At 43.7% G+C, this 24,780-nt stretch overlaps 1 long non-coding RNA gene across 1 annotated transcript; it reads right to left on the bottom strand.

Moving 5' to 3' along the window:
* Nucleotides 1-3,069: 3,069 nt before the first annotated feature.
* On the bottom strand, nt 3,070-23,837 carry LOC308058789. Its single transcript, XR_013925967.1, has 2 exons — nt 6,691-23,837; nt 3,070-4,176 (listed from the first exon to the last, which is right to left on the bottom strand). It is a non-coding gene; the product is annotated as an uncharacterized lncRNA (long non-coding RNA).
* Nucleotides 23,838-24,780: the final 943 nt, after the last annotated feature.

The raw sequence follows: 24,780 nt of genomic DNA, 5'->3' as shown, positions 1-24,780 counted from the left end.
TTGCATCAAACGCAGTAAGCCTTTTAGATTTTTGTAACTATCTGTTTGCATTTCATGGGCAAAATCTAGGCTATTGCCTGGGTGAACTAACAGACAGATAGAACAAGAAATGGATTTTAAATTCTCACCAGGGCTTTTCTGTGGATGAACCACCAAAATAAAACAACGAAATTTTGATAAACTGCCTTGATAATCAACAGCTACTCGTTTTCATATCAATGGATGTCTTAGGAGAAAAGCTTTAAAATTCATATTGCCCATCCGTTTGGAAATGCTTTTTTTTGTTTGCTTTAAGTTTTGCTTTTTGGATTTTGGTTAATTTTCCTTTTTTCCTACTGAAATGCTGAGTTAGCAAGTTCACAGGTAGGTGCATGCAATATCCAAAACCCTTCTGTTTCTAGACCCCAGCATAAAGTGGAAAAGACATCTTACACTACTTCTTTGATGGTTGTGATTACATGAAAATCCACAACACTGTGTGTCAGGGAAATCAGGAGAGATGGCCACAAAACACGGAGTGCACACATGTGGGAAACTGAAGTGCAAGGGATGGTGATATGATAGGTTTTGTATGGCATATAGTATTGCTGTGCCTCCAGACTAGGTGTTTAACAATATTCTATTGTCTTTTTAAATGGAGAGATATAGAGGTTAAAAATATGTATACAACAATAAATGGCAAAAACTCTCCAACTGTGTCTCATGTGCTATTTTAACACATACTATATAAAGAACATTCAGCATCTTAAAGTACAATTAACCTGCAGCTAGATGAGGGATTAAACATGACTATTCTCAACTTGAATGACCCTTTCCCCTAAGCTGAGCTGCCCATTTAGTGCCCTTAATAAATACAGGGATAATTTAAACCATGTGGCTGCAAATTGAAAACATAGGCTTTTGAACTATGCATTTTCTTTCTCATGTTGGAACTCCTCCCTGGAGATAGACTCAAGTCCCATGATCTTGTAAAAGACAAATCTGTGTATCTTTTTTATTAAGTGTTTCATGATATATATTTTTTCAGCTCCATTGCAGTGGATGCATCTGAAAGATGTATTCCGTTGACAGTACACAATACCCTCAAAGACTCTTGATCCATTTATCAACTCAAACTAATAAAAAGAGGATAATATTTCTATGAAAAAGAATGGGCTTTAAAAGCAGCTTGACAGCTTGGTGGAATACATCAATTAAGTATACAGAGAAATCGGAGGAAAAATGGGGATCTTACTTTCTTTGCTAGCATTAGAATTAATAAAAAATATTTAATCTGTCCTTCAACAGGAAAAAAATAGAGTTCATTCCCAGCTTGCATACCTTGTGGTTTGAGCTGAAGAATGTTACACTCAAGTCTATATTCAACTACTGGTTTAAATTATAGCCTTTAGAAAATAATCTACCATTCACTTTAATTAATATCAACAATCACAGAGTCAGTTGGAAAAAAACCCAACACAACACAACATGCTAATGTGAAATTAAAATTGTTTCTGTCCATTTTTTCCCCCTGAAAAACATCAAAGAGTCTCATCTATTGGCAACTTTGGTACTCTGTAACCTTAAGCTTCTTTCATGTTGATCCAAGGAAGGTTCACAACCAGTTTTCTCTAGTCAGTGGCCCATGAGACACATCTGGCCCCATCATTTCATCTGCGGTCAGGAGAGACACAAAGTGCTCTGCTAGACTATTTTACCACAAACGCTCTTTAGTGCCTTCTTCCCCTGAGACAAAATCCTTGGGTTTGTCTTTCCTACCGCTGTTTTGCAATTTATCCCCATGGAAAAAGTAGTGGCTGAGGTTCCTCTCCAGCACTGGGCCAGAGAAGGCAGCTGTCAGGATTCAATCTCAGATCCTGTTGGGTGCCTTGGCCAGGCCTTCTCCTGTTTAAACTGGCAATGCCGAGGCAAAGGATTCTGTCCTACTGACAGAATAATCTTGCCTTCAGCTGAAAGGCCCAGGTGTCACTGAAAACAGGGTGGTAGCAAACCAAAAAAGCAAAGGAGGATGTTTTGCTCTGCAGATCTTACGTGCGAGGACTTGTATGCAGCTGAAATGGTTCGACATTACATAGCGGAGAACAAATCTGGCCTCTGAGGAGTTTGGTGGGCAGGTTTGCAAATTCTGACTGAGTGTGGTGTTATGTTTTTCTGCTAGGCTGGTGCCAGTGATCATTTGTATTAGTTAGAAACTTGTCTTCCCATTGTCAGCCTGGAATCTGTGCACAGCCCTTGGATCAACAAAGCCTCTTCTACTGATGATTTGCTGGAACAAACTGAGTAGTATTAGGGCACAGTATACAAAGGGTTTATGGTAAACTGTTCAGTTTTGGTTCATAAGGTAAAGCAGTTGCAGAGACAACATTTTATGAACTATATTCCCCCTGAACAGCAACATTCATTTCTTTTTTGTTATTCTGTCACACTACCATCAGCTCTATAAAGCTCTGCAACACACAAATCTGCAGCATAGTCTGCTGAAATGTAGCCAATTGATGGTAATTAGACAAGCTGAGAAGATTTTTTCAGCTGTTGTTCTATCATCTGACAGTATATGGAATATATTGGGACTGTACAGTTGTCTCAGTACTATGGGTTCTAACTCTGTATCATTAGAACAAGTTGTGCCGGTGTATTTCTTACATTTCTTTGCATCTTCTCTTTTGTGAGGGTGTAGGATGAAAAAGGAGAAGTCTCTGCCTTCAAATCTTGCGAACAATTTGTGCAGGATCTGATGCATCAGGTTTCCATCTCTGCAGTGCCCAGAGGCTCTGCAGAGTGGTGCAAGTACCAGTTCTGTTCACCCTTGGGAAATGAGCAATTGGGGTGTTCGGTATTGCTTGTCTGGTTCACTGTACAGTACCACAAGTTCAGTAAGAAATCTGCCGCTAGTGTGTCAGCTTTCTGAATCTGCTTTTTGAGTTTTTAGAGGGTGGTGGGGAAGAGGTTGACTGATATTCCTAAATAATATTATTTTGTCACAAGGTTCAAAAATGATAACTAGAAATTTTGCTTGACTAACCAGGAATGCAGTTTATATATATATATATATATATATATATATATATATTTATCCCCATGCTTTATTGCTTAAAGTTTTATGACTGTACATTGATGTGCGGTAACTTCTGTGAATGTTCCTTGCTTTATGCATTGTCCTCCAGTTCCATTCCCAATACCAGTAGATTACATTTTTCCTCAAGAAGGAAAGCAAAAAAGAGGTAAATGCATGAAGTGGCTCAGCCCTGCAGCCCCTTGGTTCATACTTTCATGTCTCTAACAGAAGCGTGGCCCCATGTATTTTGCTGGCAAGTGGGATCTCTGCTCACATGCTAGAGTTACATCACCTCCATGGCATCAGGAAAACTTTGGTATATGATAGCAAGGGACAGGAAGGTTCAATTACTTCTGTCAGAAAGGCTGCCAAAGGAAAAAAAGCAATGTTGCATACTCTTAGGTTACACATATGATACGGATCATTCTAGATGTGGTTCAGCGCTTTGCTGAATGGGGCACTTTCCGAGTTTCTAAAATTGCAAGTTTTCTCTGGGTGCTTTCTCTTGCATTTGTCGTTCTTCCACTTCAGTGCTGTTTGTGTACCTGAGGAATACCTACTGTTTAATAAATATAAAGAGATGTTAATGACTGCAGTTGATTGAGCATCATCTGCTAGTTACTGAAGTTTAGGTTAATATTTCTATTAAATCCTCCAACTTTGAAATGGATGTTTGTCTTGATTTAGTTTATTCCTTATGGTATCAAAACGTGGTGACAGCTTAAAAAAGAAAAATAACATACTGCTTCAGGGAGCAAAACCAGAGTACAGCATTTTTAATGGTTTTAATTATATTACAGCACTGTTGGTCTTTTTTCTAAGTATTCACTCCTCATATTTTTCTTTTGTTAGTAGCCAGTTGACAAGGGGAAGCTCTTATTCCCTCTTCATATTATTATGTTCGGCTTTGCAAATTCCAGTTGGAAACATTTTGTTTATCAGAGCTATATGAAGAGTTGTTAAGTGTGTCTTCATTAGCTTCAGCTTTTAAAAGATGCATTTGGTTAAAACAAAAGCATATCACTCCTCTTTTTCTGTGCTCCCACATTGATTCTCCTGGTACAAACTCCTTGCCGCTGTGTAGGGGAGAGAGGTAACATCAGGATCCGTGCGAGGAAATCCTGTGGAGTGAAACATTTCTGTTTATGAGCAGTGGTAATAATGAAACAGCTGAGCGAGAGCTGGAGCAGCCTGACACTCGTGGTTGGCACCTCTGCTTTCAGGGCTTACGTGCTGCACTCCAGTGCCAATGCCTGTAGGATAATGCTTCCACCCTGACCACACTGGGCCAGGCAGCATCTTCTGGCCTGAGACCCTGGCTAAATAGAGGGCAGGGAGAAGCAGTCTGGGCAGGACCCTGTCTGGGGCAGGGGGTCCACATGCATGAACTTGTGCACAGGGTGGTTCTTCAAAAGGAAAACAGTGGTATAAAATCACAGCTCTGAGGGAAAATTTTGAGTCTGGGTGAAACTTCCAGTCAGCCCCTGTTGGGACCTTCAAAGTCTTCTGTCCCTGCAGCCTGCAGAAACTCCCCATGTGCTTCAGGCCCAGGGAAACCTGGCAAATACTCAGTACAACCAACAGTCCTGCCAATGTATTTGTGGCAGGGAACTGACAAGAAGAGGAGGGTTTTTTTTGTCTGGTTTTGGCTGAAATCAGCCTAGAACCAAACGAGAGGGGAGGATGGGGAGAATTAGTTTGCCCTTTGCCAGGAAACCCTGCCATTTTGCCACCTCCAGCATGAAAAATTGCTCTATGGCTGAAATCCTGCCAGGGAAGTGCCAAGTAAAGTGCAAATTATGTATCAGGGTTTGTGTGGAGAGGCCTTGTATTTAAAGATGTTATCTCTTCATCTTATCTTTATTTCCTGCATTTACTGCAGTTGAACGCTTGAAAGAGAAAAGAAATGCAGGCCTCCGTCTTCACAGCTGGTAAATCTGTCCTTATTATGCTTCTGTTCCTTGTGACTGTTTTCTGATTTGGAGCTCAACAGCCATATGTGGCTTTTAAATATTCTTTAAAAACATCCATGTATACTTTTAATGTGCTTAATCCTCATGATTGTATCAACATACAACAAACTTCTACCTTTGGATCGCAATAACCGTGGGGTAGGCTTCCAGGAAACTGGAGACATGCCACCACTGGAAGTTTCCACCATTGACCTGTTAAATCTTAAAGAATTATCCTGAATCACTTCAGCTTGCCCCAGTGCAAGGAAACAGACTAGATGATCTCTTGAGATCCACTGTATCCCTTCACTCTGTGATCTTATTGAGGATTTTCTAGTGGCAGTATAGTGTTCGTTATTATTTTCTGCTGTGCCAAGTACCACAGCAACCTTTGTGAAATGAAGCTTCTATTTTAATAAGCAGACACCCTGATGGGAACCCAAAAGGCAGCACGAAGAGGTTTAGAAAACATAAGCTACAAGGAAAGGTTGAGAGAATGGGGTTTTTCTGGAGGAGAAGAGACAAAGGGGGACGTGATACATTTTCCAGAATGCAAAGGCTGTAACAGAAAGCACAGAGATTAAAATTGTTCCCTGTGGCTTTTAGGAAAAGGTCAACAGGAATTTAGCTTAATTTGCAGCAAGGAAGATTTGGGTTCCATGTTACAAAGCAACTTCCCAGCTATGAGGGTGATGAAACACAGCCTGCTTAGGGAGGCTGTGCCTCTCTCCTCTGCTCGCCTTCAGGTGCAGGTGAGAATAACGTCTGTCATGGTCATATCCTCCTTATTGCCCTGGGAGGGAGGCAGATCAGATGAAGCTGATCCTCTTCCAGTCTTTTGTCTATGAAATAACTGGGAGCTGTGGGCAAATTGCTACCACTGCTGACTCCAGCCAGGCTGGCTTTGAACTGGTGTTTGTGAGAGGTGAAGTCCTCCAAAGTGCTGCTTTCAGCCACCCCAGTCCTGCTGGCCTGGGTGTCCCGGTGGGTGGGGCATCTGAGCATCCTCATGGCCGTGGGTCCCACCCAGGTCCCTGTGCACCCCATTTGGGCTGATTGCTGGATGCTGCATTGTGCCTAAGTTACCTATTTCAACTGTGGCTACCCGGCTGAGCTGTAGCCAGCCTTCATGTCTTGAATGAAGCAACATCTTGTCCAGGGATCAGGTAAATGCTCAAAGTGACAGCTTCAAGCACTGGAAGTGAAAGGGGATATGGATGAAGTGAAACCTGACAAAACACCCAGTCTGCTCTCAGCTCAGCAGCACACAGCTTGGTGTAGCCTGCCTGAAAGCCTCATCCAGCAGCTCTACCAGCCAGCATCCACCACAATGCTTAGTGAGACAATCTCTGGTCTCCTGGCTGGGGGACACCAGGAGTCCCTGGGATGCAGACTGCTGAGGCTGACAGGGCATTTCAGGGGAGGGTTGTATATGCTTGCTCTGTTCTCTACCCTGAGGAGTGCATCTGGCCACTTTCAGAGATGGGATACTAAGCTAGAAAGGGCTTTAGTGTAACCCGAGTATAACTACACTTCATTCTCACCCTGCTCATGTTGAGGATCCTTATTTCTCAGGGGAAGTACTACAGAAGAGCAAAACAAGAGTGTTTTCCTGTCTGGGAGAGACTGGTTCCTCCCCACCTGGTTCCTTCCTGCCATGTTTTTGATTCTCACTTCACCCACCTGTGATGCTAAGGTGAAGTGGTACAGCAAGCAGCGCAGGACATGGGCAGCCAGCTCTTCCTCATACCGATAGGAAATTCCTCCTGGCTTCCCTAGGAGGAGAGTGAAAGCCATCATCGTGCTGCTTTGGCCAGCTTTCTCACTTTTGTCATTAAAACTTACTGGAAACACAGCTTATGTACAGATACTAGTGCTTGTGAATCTAGGAATTATTTCTTCTAATGACCACTTAAGGAAAATACTTGTAACACTGAAAAGCTGAATTCCCATCTTCCCTGCAGTAATAAAAGCATCATAAATAGATTTCCTAGTCAGGCACTACCCTATCTACGGCAATGAACTCCCTGCAAGTGTTCAAATCCCAATAAACTATTCAGTCTGGAAAATGGATTCCACTAAATACTTGTTAGTAACAATGATCGAGGAATCCAGCTTGATGCCAGCCTCCAATATGCAGGTCTCTGGCACAGCAGCACCCTGTACCATGCTCCCAGCATGCAAACAGATGTTGGACTATGTGCAGAAAGCCTGAATTAAAACCGTGGGAGCTCAGATGCTCATCTGGGAGTTAAATGGTGCCCAGGTGTTTGTAGGTCCCAGGGACTTTTTTTCCTCAGCGTTACCCAGTTTAGCTGGGAGCTGAATTTCACCCCAAATGATGGCCCAGCATGATCTGTTTGAACTGCAGCAGCAGCAAAGCAGGACAAGTAACCCTCTGAGGAGGCTGTCCCAGGGGGCAAATGTGCCTAACCTCTGGAAGCAGTTGCTGGCACCCAAATAAAGGATTTGAAAGAGGGATATGAGCAGGCAGCAGCGCCTGAAAAGAACAAGGTCCAGGCAGGGGACTGGGGGGGTGGAAGAGGCATGGAGGGAACGCCAGGCTCCATAATGTCTCTGTTGAGAATACTGATGGTAGCACATCCACTACGGAGCCTGCGTGGAGCTGATCTCAAAGGGGTCTTTGTTACAAGGGTTTTGCAAAACAGCTGTGTATTTTTAAAGTTTTCATTATTAAAATATTTTGCAAAGACTTCTTGCAAAACTGCCCTGTTCTGTAGAAAGAGGCTTGGCAGGCCAGGATGCTGAAATGCCAGACCCAGGTTTCAGCAGGTCCTGCAGCAGCTGACACAGAGCGTAGTGGCTAATGACTCTGAGCCATGCCAGCTCTGAATGAAAACTAGAGCTAATTTTAAGCTAATTCTATGCTGAATGTTCCTATTGGTCTGGCCACAGGGAGCCGTCTACAGATCATTTTAATCTGGTGATTTTCTTTAATGTTTTTATGTCTCATTTTAGAATAGAGCACGTCCTGCTTTGCAAGTTCAAAATTTATTCTGAATTAATTCACAAACTAGGCAGTTTGTAAGACCTAACTACAGCTAATGACCGATGCTGCCAGTATTTATAATCTGAAGGATATTTCTTTCTTGCATTCCTTTGCACACTTTGACCTACCTCCTGCAGTAAAAGCACATTTTTTAGTAGTTCAGTTCAACTTCAAATGGGAAATGAAATCAGAAACCAAACCAGAATACTTTCTGCATTTTATCAAACGTGATTTGCGATACATAGTTAACTTCCCTCAGTTTCATATCTACACTTCTGTAACTTTTTTAACTCCGTCTCCTCTCTCCTCCCCACACCCTGACAGCTCTGGTTCATTTCACTTCTAAAATTTTCCAAACTTGTAATGTCAAAACGCAAATTGTAGCCCATGCAACAGCTTTCCAATCCTGACAGCCATGGGGGACAAGGTTTTCAAAAGAGGCCAGCTTCACTGTTGGGACAAGACCAGACCCTTTGTATGCTGTAACAGGAACTTACAAAAAAACTATAACAACAATAATAACGAGAAAGTTTGGGTCAGTTCCACTCCCCAGCTACACCCTTGTGGCTCCTGGATATTTATTCCCTGTTCTGTTCCCGAGTTAAGTCCTGAAAGCCTTAAGGTGCCCATGTAACTTCAGACGGAGCATTTTGATGAGCAGGCTACCCTTGCCAAGATTTGGTCCTCTGATTTAACGTGGATACTCTGCTACCATCTTCTCAGTAAAGGGTGTCTCCGAATGGAGAGGCTTTGCCACTGCAGACTGCACTGGAGAAGGAGACATCCCAGCCACTTCTGCCTCCGCTCGGTCCCTCCTGTGCATGTGACCTGCCATTCCTCTGGAATTGTTTCAAGCCACAGAATCAACAAAACTAGTTCACAAAGTCTTTGACTGAATTTATCCCCTCCTGTTTTCAATAACACAGCAGGAACAGAACATTATCAAAACCTGGTTCCAGACCATTCCTGAGCCCTAATTCTGATTACCACTGGGATGGCTTTGGGAGTTGACTTGGAACTGCTTTGTGGGCTGGAAAGATGGCATTGGTCTTTCTCCTTTGTCACTCTTCCTTTGGAGATGACAGCAATGTGCTCCATCCTGCTATGGCTACTACTGTGCTCACAGCTGAGCAGCTGCATGGACACCTCCTGCATCACCTTAGGCCCCACAAACATGGGGGTGGCAGGTTGTGTACTGGTATACGGCAGAGCAAAAGCCCCTTCCCATGTCATTCCTATCTCCTACAAAGAGATGCTTTGAAGTTTGGAGGGCTCCATTTTTGCCATGTGTCCAGGCTCCTGACACCCTTCATACCATCCCCCTGGCCAGATGCTTTTAGAAGCACTCTCCTGCTCTGTCTCCTCCAGCCCACAAATATAATCTTGTGAGTCTAGCAACATGTGAGCCTTGCTGCATGTTGATTTTCCAAGATTTTCCAGGGTCTTTATCAGGCCATCCCTTGTTCTTTATACCTGAATTTCTTTCAAGTGTTGTTCTACTGCCTCGGAGCTCTCCTGGCAATATTTCTAGAGGACTCCCACTGGGACACCATCCTCCTCCATCTCATTCACGTATGAGTTTTCCAGAGGCTCAGAGTTCTTGGTTGGTTGATATTCCAGTCTATAGTTTATATTCCCCAAAGACAGTGTCTTTTGCAGCTCAGCTGTTTCCTTTGGTTTCTCAACGTGAGAAAGCAGTCTTCCACCGTAACTATTACCAGGTAATGCTTTACTCCCTGTGGGCTTCCCATAGACTAAAGTTATGTTTGTGTCTTGAATCAATATCTTTAGGGTTACTTCTCTGAATGAGCTTCTCCTCTAGATCCCCAGGTACCACTGTGAATGCTCATACAAGAAAACATTCACTCTGTGTATCTGTTACTCCCTTTCTGAGATTTAGAAAAGGGTGCCTTTTTCTGCTATTGTTTCCCTCATGCTGCTTAGAAAGCGTGGTCATTTCATGCATGTGTGGGATTTGGTCATGCTCCTCAATACATGTTGCTTACTATGGGACTTCGCATGACACTACAGGCAAGTGTCAAGGCTGGCTTGAGCTCATATACAAGGAATAAACCCGATAACCTGGTGGATTTACTACCTTTAATTTTCTTCTTTTCTTGGTACAAGCAAGTACTTGCTATAAGCAGTTTTCTCACTGACATTGGTAGCTGCATTCACCTGATTTTTGTAGTGGGACTAGACTGGGCCTTTACCGTGAGTCAGGCTAAAATGACCAGTTATGTCTTCCATGTTCTCCTGTCCACAAAGCTCTTCTAGTCCTGTATTGCACCACCGGCAAAGTTCACATTCGGCTGCTGTGACCTCAAAGAAGTGGTTTCAAGGCAGGCAGAGTGTATCTTGACCCTGAGAGAGTGCAATGACAAACTAGACCTGAAGCAGTGCTGGCATGGCAGTCAGGAGCAATAATTTTGCCCCAGCAAAGTGCAGGTTACTCGAGGTAATTTTACTCTGATTTAGGTGACCACACAGTGAAGATGCGGCAGCAGGGAATTGCTACCTGAATACTTCAGTCCCTGGAGGGTTTCCACAGCTAATGCTACCAAATCTACTCCTCCTGCTATTACCCAGGCTACCTGCAGTGTATGTACCCATTTGGGATTCACTCCATCAAGGATAACCCTGCTTTGGTTCAGCCTCAGCTTTTGAACGCTGAGTCAGGAATGAATTTGCTGTGAGGCACTAAGGCTCCCGCTGTGCATTGTGCTCTTTATGCCCCTAAACCTCCAGGGGAGCACCCCAGCATAGCACCTTCCTGCTGCATCCAATCCCTCTCAAAATGCTCTTTTGCAGCTGTCTTAACAGCCTGGGGAGAAGGGAATATGTTTTCAGCAGGGAGCCACCTGTCAGGGACCTGTTTCAAATGTCTCTTTGGGACTCAGCCCTGGGAAGAAATATGGCCTTTGAAAATGTTAAAGGAGTTTGAGGTCCTCCTTCTTGCACAACCCTGTAAGCCAAAACACCTTGCCACTTCAAGCTGCAAGATGTGCTAAAGGCGGCTCCTTTCTCCCTGCCCGGATCCAGCTTCTCTTTCTCAGCTTTAACCCCGCAGCCCCTCGGAGCTGGTAGCACTTCTTGTGGAGTTGCCTCTTCCAGCTCTCCATTTAATCTGATGGAAGAGAAAGCAGCTCCCTCCAGAGAGGCCTCTCAAGGAGGCACCTTGTCCCCCCAGGAGCCCGGGGAGCCACGGTGGGGTGGGAGCAGTGTGTGCCCACACCACATCACTCCCCTCGCCTGCCTTTGTTCGGGCTGTGCTGACTGCGGGCACCGAGGTGGTGGGCAGCTTGCCACTCTCCAGATGGACTTCCTGCCTCTAGCTTTCTTCTGCTTTTTTGTTGGTTTTCTTTTTTTCTTTTCCTTGCTGCAGGCTAAATCCTGATCCCAGGGATGTCGGTGGCAAAACTCTCATCTGTTTCTCGGGAACCTGGATTTGGCCCTATATAAATGAGTCAGGTAAAATGGCAAACGGGTTGTAGCAGAATATTTGCACCAAGGCAGATAGGTGAAAACTTGAATCATCTTGTGTAATTTTGGCTGCTGTAGCAGCTGAACTAACACCGAATCTCCTGAATGCTGACTGAATTATCCACGCTCTTAAGATTGTGCTGAAGCACCCAAATACATCTTTTCCCCTCAGAGTTTGTATGCAGCCTGACGTGTTAAGGTCAAGATCCACGCTCCAGAGAGAAGCAGATGGTCTCCTGAGTGATGTGTTTTCACTCACTGAGCATGAATATGAAAAAGCCTTCTTATTTTCCAAGCATATGAAAGTCAGTAATGTAGAACAGTCTCAGGGAATCTTAATATGTGAATAAACATGTGTGTTGCAAGGGTTTATTTTGGTCTTTGTGCTCACTATGGATTCCTAAGATTAAATGATACCCGAACACTATATATCATTGTTTTTATTAACTTGGTTCAAATGTAAGAGCCATGCCAAAAGGCTGTTTCAATTCGTGCAGATTTAGAATAATTCTGACCTTCATAATGAACTAAACAAAAGGAACTCTGGGGTCAGTAAATGTTCACTTTGCAGCAGTCTCTATATATTATAAATACCAAATACATCAGGGATATTCTGAAGTGGTTATGGTGTAGCAGAGCTATATTACTGAGGGAATGGGATGAAGACAATTGCTGAAACTCTCTGTATAACAAATTATGTTGAGTTTTAAAGCCTGATCCTGCTCTCTCACTGTATCATGCAGCCTTTAGCAAGAAACCTCAGGCAAAGGCACCAGCTAAGGACTCTCTCCATCCTTTATGGCCCACAGAGCACAGCACACCAAGTCCAAGAATGTTGCCATGCTCATCCGTCCCTATGCCAGCTTCGTCGTCAGGCAGTTTGAAGGTCTGTGCCCTTTGTGGCCTTTCTTCCCCCATCCCCCACCCATACAGGTAGGGAGAAACCAGTGGGACCCCTCACCCCATCACCTGCCATGTTAGGACCGTGACAGACACATTGTTTGGTCCTGCCATGGGCAGAGTCAGCTGGGTGGTTTCTCTGAGCCCAGGCTGCATAAAGATGCCAGTATCTGCTCCTTTCTCCCCAAACAGTTGTGTTTAAGAGGGCAGGGAGGAAAGTCAAAATGTTTTTAATAACCAACACAACATCTGGAGTGCCTGTTTCACATCTTATTGAGCCAGTGGGAAAAGACCCATGGATTTCAGGGACATTTGGATTAGGGTCTGAAATTGCTTTTACATCTAAGAGGAGTACAAAGTAGAAAATCAGGGAAAAGGCTCTTAAGCATTTTCCCCCCTAATCCTTCACCTGTACCAGCTGTTGGAAAACATCTCGCCAAACATCCTCTCTCATCATGCTCACTACAGAAATTTCCTGAGCTTGTCCAGCCAACCAAAACATTAATTTCTACTAAGACACACACAACCCCCCACCTTTCTCGCCAGCTCAAGTAACATTAAATGTTTTATTCAAACAGAAAAACACGGAGATTCAGAGCTGAGGCTGCTGCTTCTCTATGAGCTCTGTGTATTTTTAATGTTTCTGGCTAAAGATGTGAGGTGAGGAAGAAGTGGAAGTGAGAACGGTGAATTCCATGTTGAAAGAGTCATATGCAGGTTTTTAACAGCATTTCTGAGTGCACCTGAAGAATTTGCAGTTGCATCCGTTTTGTGTGCAGAAAATTGCATAATTGTGCAACTTCTTTGTGCACAACAAAGAAGTAACTGCAAATGGCTGTATAAAATGTCATTTCTCTGTTCGTTTACCCACTTGCCAAATGCAAATAGATGTGCCTGCAAGTTCTGCAAAAGGGCCGTGTGGGAGTCTGTGTTGAAAATATGCCCTTTCATGGTCTTTAGATGTTTCCTCAGTTTGTTCTTGTCTTCTTATTCCCCCCGCCCCCCCCCCCCCCCCCCCAACATCTAAGCCACGTAACAAGGGTAAAAGAAACCCTCTAACAGTCTGAGGCACCCCCATAATCAGTTCATTGGTTCTTAAAAACATTAAAGCCCAGAAATGAATGCTGCAAGAAACTTTATCTGGGAGCTGACTGACTGATGGATGAAACAAACCATAATGGTAGGCATTTAAAAACCCAGCTGTCTGTGCCACGCTCACACTCTTGAGTGTGAGCAGAATGTATTGTACCTCCTCTGAAAAGTCTTACAGCACAGTCGTTCCTTTATGAATTTTGATAACTGGGTTGCACACCATGCATTTTAAATCCCCCAGGACACTAACCCACTGTTTGTCTGCAATTTTTTTAATGTGGCTTTTTTTTTTTTTTTTTTGGTTTAGAGTGGGGTAAATGTATATCGTTGCCAGCATACACTAACACTGTTGGATGAAAATTGATGTTGAAACACCTGCTTTTAACCTCTTCAGACTAAAAACTTATTTGTTTCTTGAGAAAATAGGTTCCCAGAGATTTTGTTTGCCCAGTATATGCACTGTAATAGAAGCCACAATGTATGGGGTTAGCAGAGGGATCTCACTGGTCATATGTTTTTTTTTATTCTAATTCTGACTCACTTGTTGATTTGGGGGAAATGTTTTTGCCAAGTAAGATTTATTTCACCCCATTACTAATCAAATGAGCTTAGCCCAGTCATTATGGCAGCAGCTTGGCACAACAGAGTATTAAACATGCCTGCCAGGCTTGCAATGTCCCTGTGCAGATCCTCAGACCCTTTAGCACTGACCCCAGCTCCCAGTATCACAAAAAAGGGGACCTGGGTGTTAAAGGATGGGACTCCCAGAAGCCAGTGTGATGAAGGAGATGGTACGTTGTGAGAGACTCAAAGAAAGGGTTGTGTTTCGGACCCTTCCACTGCAGAATTCTCCTGCTCCGAGGTAATTTCTGAGAGGCAATTCTGAGGTTTAGAAACTCTGGTTTGAGTGTCCCCTGGGGAAGCCTCCTTGGATGTATCCATCTGATCCCATTTATAAGACGGAGGGACCATTTTTCTGCTGTTAGCTGGGCTCAGCCACATCTCAGATACTCCAGCAAGCCTTTCAAAAGCCTACAGTGATGGACATGCCATGGTTCAGTTGTTCCTGTGTGACCCCACTTTAACATTAGGAAAGTGTTTCCTGATCTCTAACTTCGGTCTTCCTTCCTTTAATCTATGCCCATCTCTTGTTATCCCATGTGTCATGGCAGAAAGTCCTTTCTTCTCAAGCAACCCTATTATTTTATTATTCTTCTCCTGCATTATGTTTGTAGACCTTTAATAAGCCTGACTTAGTACAACTCAATCATACCTTTCTTGGAGAACAGTGCCTCAGACTGCACACAGATATTCACATTCACTTTGTAGAGCTGAAAATTGATTATGTGGTGTAATTCTGCTTGTGCATTGCCAGTCTGGGGCCACCCTATTGTGCAACAACACAACGTTGCTGCTCAGCCTGTGATCCACTACAGCCTCTAGACGTTTTTCTGCAGATAGCTCTCCAGGCAGCTGTTCTGCATCCTGCAATATATAGCCAGTTATTCCTGGTGAGGTGCAGAATCTATAAGCTTGTCTCTAGAGTAGCATGTTTTTCTGTTAGACCTGAAAAACACTGGTTTGCCAAGATCATTTTGAATTCTAATCCTGTCCTCCAAACTCCTGACAGTCCCTCCCTGCTGGCTGCCATCTGTATATCCTCTCTGTTCCATCGTCTGGGGCATGAATAAAAATATTGAACACGACTAAACCTGGGAAAGGCTGTGCTGCACCTAACCCATATGTCCTTCTGCTTTGACTGGCAATACAGTATTCTCCCAGTACAGCTTTCCTGTACCACCATGTCTTCCTCTGGATTACACCTCCCAAAGCTGACTTCAATGACTGTTTTCATCACTAGGAACAAAAGCCAGACTAAAATGAAAGGACGTTATTTAACTCCTTTCCTTACTCTGTGTTTGTGTTTACTATTATTAAATAATTATTTGTTGTAATAACAAATTCTGAGAGGAATAATCTGATAGGTGCATAATTTATTTGGAGGTAGACGTGACATTAGCCCTTTCCTACTCTCCTGCCATAGCCAAGACAACCTCTTTCTGCAAACGGTGCAGAACAGTGTGTCACATTAACAGTAATGCAAATACATTAACACAAAACTTCCAGATGTATTTGAGATATTTAAATAGATTTTTTGGGATCCTTACCTATTTATTTCTTGATATATTCTCTTGGGACTTGTGATCCTGACATCCCCTATTATTTTCTGCTGTTACTCCTCCTCCATGCTGTCCCACAGTCGTTCTGCTGCAATCTGCTCCCAGGGGCTCTCTGAGCAGGTAACAAACATCATGTTTCAGTGCTGGAGGTTTCTGTCACTTCTCTAAAAGCACTGTCAAACTAACTTTCCTGGTCTGAAGGATCAAAGTAGCTCTGTGCTATGACACCAGTTGTGCAATTTTTCCCATTTCATTGCCTCCCCCCCAAAAAACCCTCCTCCTCAGGTTGATCTCTTATGGTCTCAACCTTAGGGCAAATAAGAGCATTTTAGTCTATAACATAGTATGATTTTCAGAGCCCCCTGTGCCTCCCTGTCTCTGGGGGAGAGGCAGGGGAGTGGATAACCCTCCCAGTAATGATGACAGCAAAGAGAGGCTGAGCATGGGGCTTGATAACTCCTTGTCTGCAGAGGGAAGCTCGAATTTTGGGCTTGTTAAATTGCCCTGTCATTATAAAAGCACAGCAGTGGCTCGGATCTAAAACCTACCCAGGCAGATTAGGAATGTGTCAGATGCTGAACCCCTCAAAAGTGCTAATACCTTGCTGCCCTTTTATGTGGTTTAAGTCCTGCATTTGTTTTGGAGCCAGCAGGCAGTGCCAGGAAAGAAGACGAAGCAACCTTTGCCAGTCCTTCCTTTGTAAACCTTCACTGCGCAGTGGGAAGCAGGAGAATTTACTTTAACTACAGCCAAGTCAGTGGTTTAATCTTTGTAAACATGTCTTAAGTGCTCTGCCTCTTATCTTTATGCCATGGCTTTTGTACCAAAAAGAATGGATAAAAAGCTGTTCAGCCAGAAATATCACAGTTCTGACATGAAACTGGTCATCAATCACTTTTCTGTCGAGCTCTGTGTGTGCATGTGTGTGTGTCAGTGAGCCTGTATGTGTTTGTGCTCCTGTGTTGAATCAGCTACTGGTGGCCTACAGTGCAAACACAGGCTGCTCCTGCAAGTGCCAGCACACTTTAAAAAAAAAAAAAAAAAGAAAGAAAGCAAGCAAGCAATGATTAAATAGCTAAAAGGAAAAAAAAATCCTCATACAATGGAATCTGAATTCTTCTGGATTGTCTGGAAATCTTTCAAGGAAATGACTTGTGGACACCAAGGATGCTGCAAGCTAAACTCAAGAGTAGAAAATGATCTAGTACTCTGTACGTGTGCATGTGTGTGTGTGTGCATAAATCAGATACATGTTTTAAAATTTCTTTTAAAAAATGAAGTCATCATGCAAGTCCTGTTTGCTACCTTTTTCAGCCTTTGTGGACTAGATTAGCGTTGTGGATGCTGATGGTGTACTAAAAGCCAATGCGAGAAATAGCTGTCTGAAGGCTTGGCTTTTCATCTAAGACCTTCGGAAAAATATTTCCTCCCTATGACATTCAGATACATGTTCATATTTAATTTTCATGGAGCAAGATAGCCTCTCATATCATAGATCTCCCCTCACCACAACACAAAGAATGCAACATAGAATATATGGAAGTTTGAGGCACAAAATAATACCACTTATTGCATGTAGCACTGAGTAAGGGGACTCCTAAAGTGAAACTGAGTGCGACATGTGATGCTGGTGGGCCAGAAAAAGCTAACAGCATAACCCTTAGATACAGGGTGAGCTCCAGGACCCGCTGGAGCTGCATGAGGCAGTTACATTTACCCCATCTTTCTGTGCTATGCAGATGCAGGCACCCAGGGGACGTTTTGGTGGGTGCTGGGTTTACAAACCTTTTCTTCAAGTGCATCATCCTTTTTAAGCCTTTTTGTTATACTGATAACAATAAAGGGCAAACCGGGTACACTGTGCATTAAAACCATGTTACCCAGCTTTGTGGAGTACCTGCAGCCAGATTGTTTTGGCTTTGAAATCAGAGGGGATCCCTTTGTGCAAATGAGGAGCCTGTGCATCTTCTGAATCCCTGCTGAAGGAGGGAGGGTACTACGTGATGGTGACATGCTGTGGGCTGCTGAAGGTGCTTTTTCTATTAAAGTCTGTAAAACATTGTGGGACTGGTTTCCAGAGGGGCCAGCAGGAAGTTTCCTCAGTATGTAGTCAGCTGTGAAAAGAGGCAAAGAAGACGGATAGATAGATACAGATATAGATATAGATATAGATATAGATATGTGTTTCTAAATAAAACTAGAAAAAAACCTCTATTGCACAGGAAGGGTGACCTGGAGGAGGATCCTCGATGTCCTTGCTGGCAAGCCAAAGCAGTGAGGGGAAATCAAGAGTGGGAAGACAACTGGGCTTTGAGAGAAGCTGGGGTTGTATTTCTAGAGGGTTGATGGGCACCGCAGTGCTCAAGCATCTTGGAGGTGCAGTCTTGAGCTGGAGAAAACATTCTTTGGGGGCACCACTGGGCCACGTGTCTGCTCAGCCAGACTCACCACGCAAGCGAGGCGCTGGGCTGACATAGCTCAGTTCTTCCCAGACCTACCAGGTCTGGGTCTCGTTTGTTTGGGTATCTGCGCATCATGGTGATGTGTGCTCCACAGAGGTACTATGTGCTGCATGAGGATAATCTGGATGCATGCTTTAGACACCAGGAGAAGATTTGGCAGACCACTAGAGAGAATCATGGGCTGTTTTCTTGATGTTTTTTGTTGTCAAGTTTTTTACCTTTTGGGTACCCTAATTTTTTTAAATAGTCCAAATTTTCTGTACTAAACCAATATGAGAGAAAGGCTACCATTGCAAATGCTACAGACAACTTCAGTGCTATGTCCAGCTAGGAAATCTCCTACATTAGGTCTTGTCTTTACTATAGCAGAAAGACTGATTATGAAATGAACAATTAGGAATGGCTTGGGTATAACTGATGACAGTGGGATTATATTTATTGTTATCTCCAAACAGAATGAAGTCCAAGCCAATAAAAGATTCATTGTGACTTGAAGAGAAAATTTCATTTTAACTGAAAACAATGCTGGGAGGACTTTATTAACAAGAAAATCTGAATGATGATTGATGACCATTGGAAAATACTTAAGTGGATGCCCAAAAAAGCCACACCCAAGAAATAAATATGCAATCATTAAGTGGCCTGCCTCAGAAGGGAAGTAAAATTTCTTCTGCATATGTGTACTTAGACCCCAAGAGAAAACGCAAAAAGCACTTAATGACAGCCCATATAAAATGGAAGGAAGGTTTTGGAGAAAATTGATAAAAGGAGCAACAGGTCACAAGGAGAGCCATGACAAGAAGAGCTGAGGAAGGCTGCCAGTTGAGGAGTATTTTGTTATATGTTTGTTTGGGATTTTATTTAAGTATTTCCAGAACATAAAGGATACTAACAACGACATGAATTACAAGATGGAAATGGTAAAACTGCCAATAAGAAAAAAAGTTAAAAAGAGGCTTATTCTGTAATATTTTTGTCCTTTATCCAGGGCAGGGAAAAAAACCTAATCATTTATTCATGTCAACCGACAGAGATCGCATGGTTTTTGTTCTAGTTGTAACTAATGTGGAGGTTAAACAGCAATAAAGTCTAGCAAAGATCTGAGTAACCTGTATCCAGGAGGCTGAAAAAAAAAAGCTAGCCAAAGAAAATAAATCTTAGCACACTGGGGAAGTTCCAGATGCCTGGGAGAAAGCTAGCACAATAAATGAATGACCAGGATAGTTTGTAGACCTCTCAGCCTGATGGTGATTCTGGGGATTTGAATTGGTACTGCAAAACATTTTTATCAGGCAACAAGGGCGATGCAGGGGCATCAACAACAGAGCATGTGGGGCAGATGCACCAAAGGTGGGCAAACCTCTGGTCTCAAAATACTCTTGCAAAGGGTTATGTTCATCATCTAAAGGTGTTTCTGATATATATGTGTTTCTGTTCGTAGCAGGAGAGAGAGTTGGAGGGAAAGGAATCAGATGGAAGTTAGAGATCTTACACTGATGTTGATGTTCCTGAGACTATTCACAAACAAAGCACAAAAATATGCTGGACTGGAAAATGCACCTGATAGAGAAAGATCTAAAGGTCCCATCAAATCAGAAAGTGCATTGGTTACAACCTATAGCCATCTATATGTTAATGGCAGACTGGAGAGACTGTTTCAGTCTGGCAGATAGAGACACAAAACAAGATCCTGTGGCTGCGGTTGGAAATAAAATTTTAATTAAAAGTAATTGACTGTAAGAAAGTACTTCATCATTGGAACAACTTACAATGGTTAAAGAATGTTTATACTGGAAGTTTTTCCAGAAAGATCAGTCGTGTTCCAACCATTGCCTTTGGACTTAAAGCAGGAGCTGATCTGAGTAAGTCCTGTAGTCCAGGCAAAAAGGACGTTGGCTTGAAGGTCTGATACAAGTCCTGTCCTTAAAATCTATCACCTGCAGAGAAACAAAAGCAGCGCTACATGCTGAGGGACCTGCTCTACGTCAGGTACCTAACAGAGGAGGCCCCACTCCCTGTGAAATAAGCAATTTCTGAATTGAGAAGATGTTTCATTCAAGACAGTGAAAGTCATTTTTAGGGCTAGTGTAACAGCTTGGCAGTTCAAAAAAACCACAGTATAGTAATCTAATGATAAAATCAGTAAACAGTGCAGTGGGAGAAGAGAAGTGATTCATTGTCTTCAAAATTTTCTTTAGCGCATCACTTTCAAATATTTCCTTGGACTGGAAGAGATACTCTTCATTGCATAGATTTGATTCAGCCATATGAGAAAAAAAGGGTAGGGGAAGAAATATTAGAGTGGGTTTGCTTTGTTCCTTTTCGAGTCATTGTATCTTGCTGCAAAAATACCACTGAACAAGTTGCCAGTATCATCAGTTCCCAATAGCAAGATTTCACCCCCTTTTGCCCAAATCTAAGGAAAAAAAAATTAGAATCTTTAAAAAGCAAGAAGCACTACATAAGGTAAGACAGTTAAGAGAAAGTCCATCAGAACCGCCATCTCCAACGTCTTTTCACTAAACCAGCTCAAACTTGAATGAAACCAGCAGTTGGGGACATCTGCAGGCTGTTGAAGATGGTGCAAAGGTTGATGAAAATCTCTGTGGTCTCTGCAACTCGTAGATACCAGCCAAATACAAACAACAGCTTTTTCTTTTGTGACATACATAGTGTTGTGGCTTGAGTCACTCTGAGCACTACTGTTGAGTTATTTTATCTTCTTCTTTTTGTAGATTCAAGTGGAGAAATAGGCTTAAAGAGCTTTTGAGTCAGAGCCTGTCTTGCCTGTCTTGCATGCTCTCGTAGCTTTCTGTCCTTGGCCCTTTCTTCACTCTCATTACTTGTCATGCAGAGACATGGGTGCAGACGGGGTCAGACCTCAATTGGCTGTAGGTTGCTGTGACCATAGGCAGCCTCAGTGCTGTTTTCAAGAACCACCAGAGCCTTGGGTGATTATTTGGGAGCTTAAAGTACACTCAAGTCCAAGCTGCACTAGCAACATTAATGGCAGAGCTGATCTGGGATCTTAAACCTAGCTCTACAGTCCAGTCACACCTTTGGTTTTTGAGGAAATCCAATCAGCCCAAATAATCCCTTTTCCTAGTACTTGATTCCATATTTTCTCAGCAAAATTGTTGAATGGGCATAAAATAAAACCAAGCCATGCCTCTGCAAGTGATCTGTTGTAGGGGCTGCCAAACGCAGCATCCTGATCGAGGTGAGGCAGTCACAGCTCCATACCCCTAGATCCGTACTGCAGAGGGGCTGAACACATATCCACCACAGGCATATGTCCACACCTGTACAAGATGCACATGCACATGTGGCTGGCCACACAGATCAACACAGATCAAACACAGGCAGCTCAAACGGGTTAATCCTGTTCAACTCTCTGGAGGTTCAGGATGAAGGTCTGTGAGTGGGAAATGCACACATGCATGTAATGTGGGTCTTTGGACTGTCAGTCTGCCTAGCAGCTGACCCTGGATCCCAGTTTCCCCAGGCACTGGCACCTGGGCATGCAAACCCCTGTGGCAGTGGCCCCACTCCAGGTACCTGCGGTACAGACCCGTTGCATACACATATACAGGCACACACACACACAGATTTTTTAGTTGTCCTCCATGTCCCTTGGTCCCTCCAGTAGCTGACTTGCAGAACCCTGGGTCCACCCAAGGTGTGGCCCAAACCTACAGGCACCTCAATATCTGGCTCCGAAGTCTCTTATCCTACTCCCCAGCTGGTCTGGCTTGGAATTTGATTGTGAACACACACTGACATATGCACCTACACAATACACACACACACTTCAGTCTCTTGTGTCACATGTCCCTCTGACCCTTCTTCTGCTCCAGTGGCTGGACTCAGACTCCACACACTGACAGATGCTGAATGGGGTCCCTTTCCCAGGAGAAGAGTTAGAAACAGCATTTAATCAGGAGACAGGACAGACTGTGCTGATCAGGTGCAGGGCATGGTCAGATAAGTGGAATGACCAGCTGCCTGTTTGCACATGACTGGCCCCTTTTCCACTTTTACCCCCTTCTCCCTCTATTGTCACACTCTTTTTCCTTCCCAGACCCACCTGGTATCTCCCTTTCCTGACCTTTGGTTCATTCCCTAAATGTCCCATACTAAGTCTCATGCAACCCTGAAATGCCCTTCCCCAGCACCCTGTTCCCCCCCAGACAGCAACCCCCGCAGCCCGTCAGATGCTCCAGAGACCCTCTCATGCTGACTCACTTCTGTGGGTCTCACCCACTGTCCATGGGGCTGATGCTTTCCTGCAATGGCCCTGGGAGGAGCTGGTTCAGGATGCTTTGTTTTGTCTGATAAGGTTATTGGGGTCTGCAGCCTGTCATTGGTATTACGTGCTTTGTCATGGTTGTGGAGATAAGACTCTAAACACAGAAACCAGTAATGAGAATCCACTTGGCTACCTCAGTGGCTAGTGGTGCAGCGTCAGTGCCCAGTCACAGTGAAGAGCAGGGAAGAAAGCAAGCTGAACTTCTGAAGCACCACTGGAGAAATCTGTTAGAAAAAATCACTATAGCACATAGACCACCATTAGTCATCTCTGTGTCGGTACCCTCTCACAGAGTAATGTTCAATTTGCTGCAGTTTTGCCTCTCTGAAAATTTTACATAATGCCAAGATTCCTGATGCGTGGCAAGTCCTTTAGCTGTTTTACACTAGTGAACATCAGGACAGGCAGTGACACCTTCCATGTCACAGAAAGTGCAATCCTGACTCTGCCTGCAGTATGCAACTCCCATTAATGCCAACAGAGCTCATTCACCGCTTCCCCTGAAATTTCTCTTTATTTTTTAAATGAGCAGGAGGGAGTTTAGAGAGAAAAGGAAAATATTAATTTTCTTCTCATTAGGCCTGGATGGATACCACTAACACATTTCCTAAGTGTCCCCACCCATCTAAAACATTTAACTTGTTTCACCCAAGTGCACATTTCGCAGATACCTCAGTGACAGAGTTTGCTGGCAGGGTATCTCACAGAGACAACAGACGTTAACAGCAGGTGATATTACATTTGCAGATTAACAGACAAGTGCAGCTCATAAATAGAGATTATCAAGCTCAACATTATTTCAAGCTTGAGAAGTGTGCCCGTGTGGACCTCATAAGATTCAAAAAGGCCATGTGCAAGGTCATGCACATGGGTCAAGGCAACCCCTGGTATCAATACAGGCTGGGGGATGAAGGGATTGAAAGCAGACCTGCTGAGAGGGGCTTGAGGCTACTGGTGGATAAAAAGCTGGACATGAGCCAACAATGTGCACTTGCAGCCCAGAAAGCCAACTGTATCCTAGGCTGCATCACAAAAAGCATGGCCAGCAGGTCGAGGGAGGTGATTCTGCCCCTCTACTCTGCTCTTGTGAGACGCCACCTTTAGTACTGTGTTCAGTCATGGAATCCTCAGCACAGGAAAGACAGGACCTGTTGGAACAAGTCTAAAGGAGGGCCACAAAAATGGTCCTATGAAGAAAGGCTGAGAGAGCTGGGGTTATTCAGCCCAGAGAAGAGAAGGTTCTGAGAAGACCTTATTACAGCCTTTCAGTACTTAAAGGGGGCTTATAAGGAAGATGGGGACAGACATTTTAGCAGGACCTGTTGTGATAGGACAAGGGGTAATGCTTTTAAACTAAAAGAAGGTAGATTTAGACTAGATATATGGAAGAAATTTTTAAATGAGGGAACAGGTTGCCCAGAGAGGTGGTAGATGCCCCATCCCTGGAAACATTCAAGGTCAGGTTGGATGGGGCTCTGAGCAACCTGATCTAGTTGGAGACATCCCTGCTTATTGCAGGGGAGTTGGGCTAGATGACCTTTAAAGGTCCCTTCGAACCCAAACTACTCTATGATTCTGTGATGATTCTACGTTTCTATGCTCAAGACTAAGCATTCTGAAAATCTGTTCATTAAAAATTAGGTCATAACCGGCAGAGGCAGCAATGAGATGCCTGGCCACGCTGAGGTCGAAAAGGACTTTGAGGCCTTTTGGTGAAAGGTTGAGTGCCATGCCTGGCTCAGGAAGCTGATTTAGCATCCATCTCACTACAGCAAAACTGTGTCTTGGCTGAAAAAAGGAAAAGAAGGTATGATACTGATAGGCTTTTCATCTATTTGATGTGCATAGAGTCCTGTAAGTATTCTGCCAATTTGCCACCATCCCCAGTAGTCCCTTGTTACCATAACTGATAATGAAGGATGATGCCATGACAGCACTGCCTGTACCAATGGGCTTCTTTATCCTAGGGTAGGCTGGGCCCCAGCACTTCTGTCAGTCTAGCTGTGACTGATCCAAGCTCCCTCTCTTTTTTCCCTTATAAACTAGCAGAAATACTCCAGGCTTCAACACTAAAACCTTTGTGCGGAAAGGTGAGAGACTTGGCTTTAACTCAGTCTGACCAGAGCAAGCATCCCAAAACTGTGTGGGTTCTTCACCAAGATGCTCCATGTGCCATCTTTGATATCACCATAAACTTCCACCACTGAAGGAGGTCATATTGAAGTCTTCTGGTCTCACCTGTCTTGACTCCCTTAACAGCTGCTTTCTCAAGCAGAACCGTGGTGCTGAAACAGAGCAAGAAAGGTTTCATAAGGCTGATTAATCAGAGGCACTTCT

Source organism: Falco punctatus (genome assembly GCF_963210335.1).
Source record: "Falco punctatus genome assembly, chromosome: 2".
NCBI classification, from domain to species: Eukaryota; Metazoa; Chordata; class Aves; order Falconiformes; family Falconidae; genus Falco; species Falco punctatus.
This window is presented reverse-complemented; position numbering and strand designations above follow the sequence as displayed.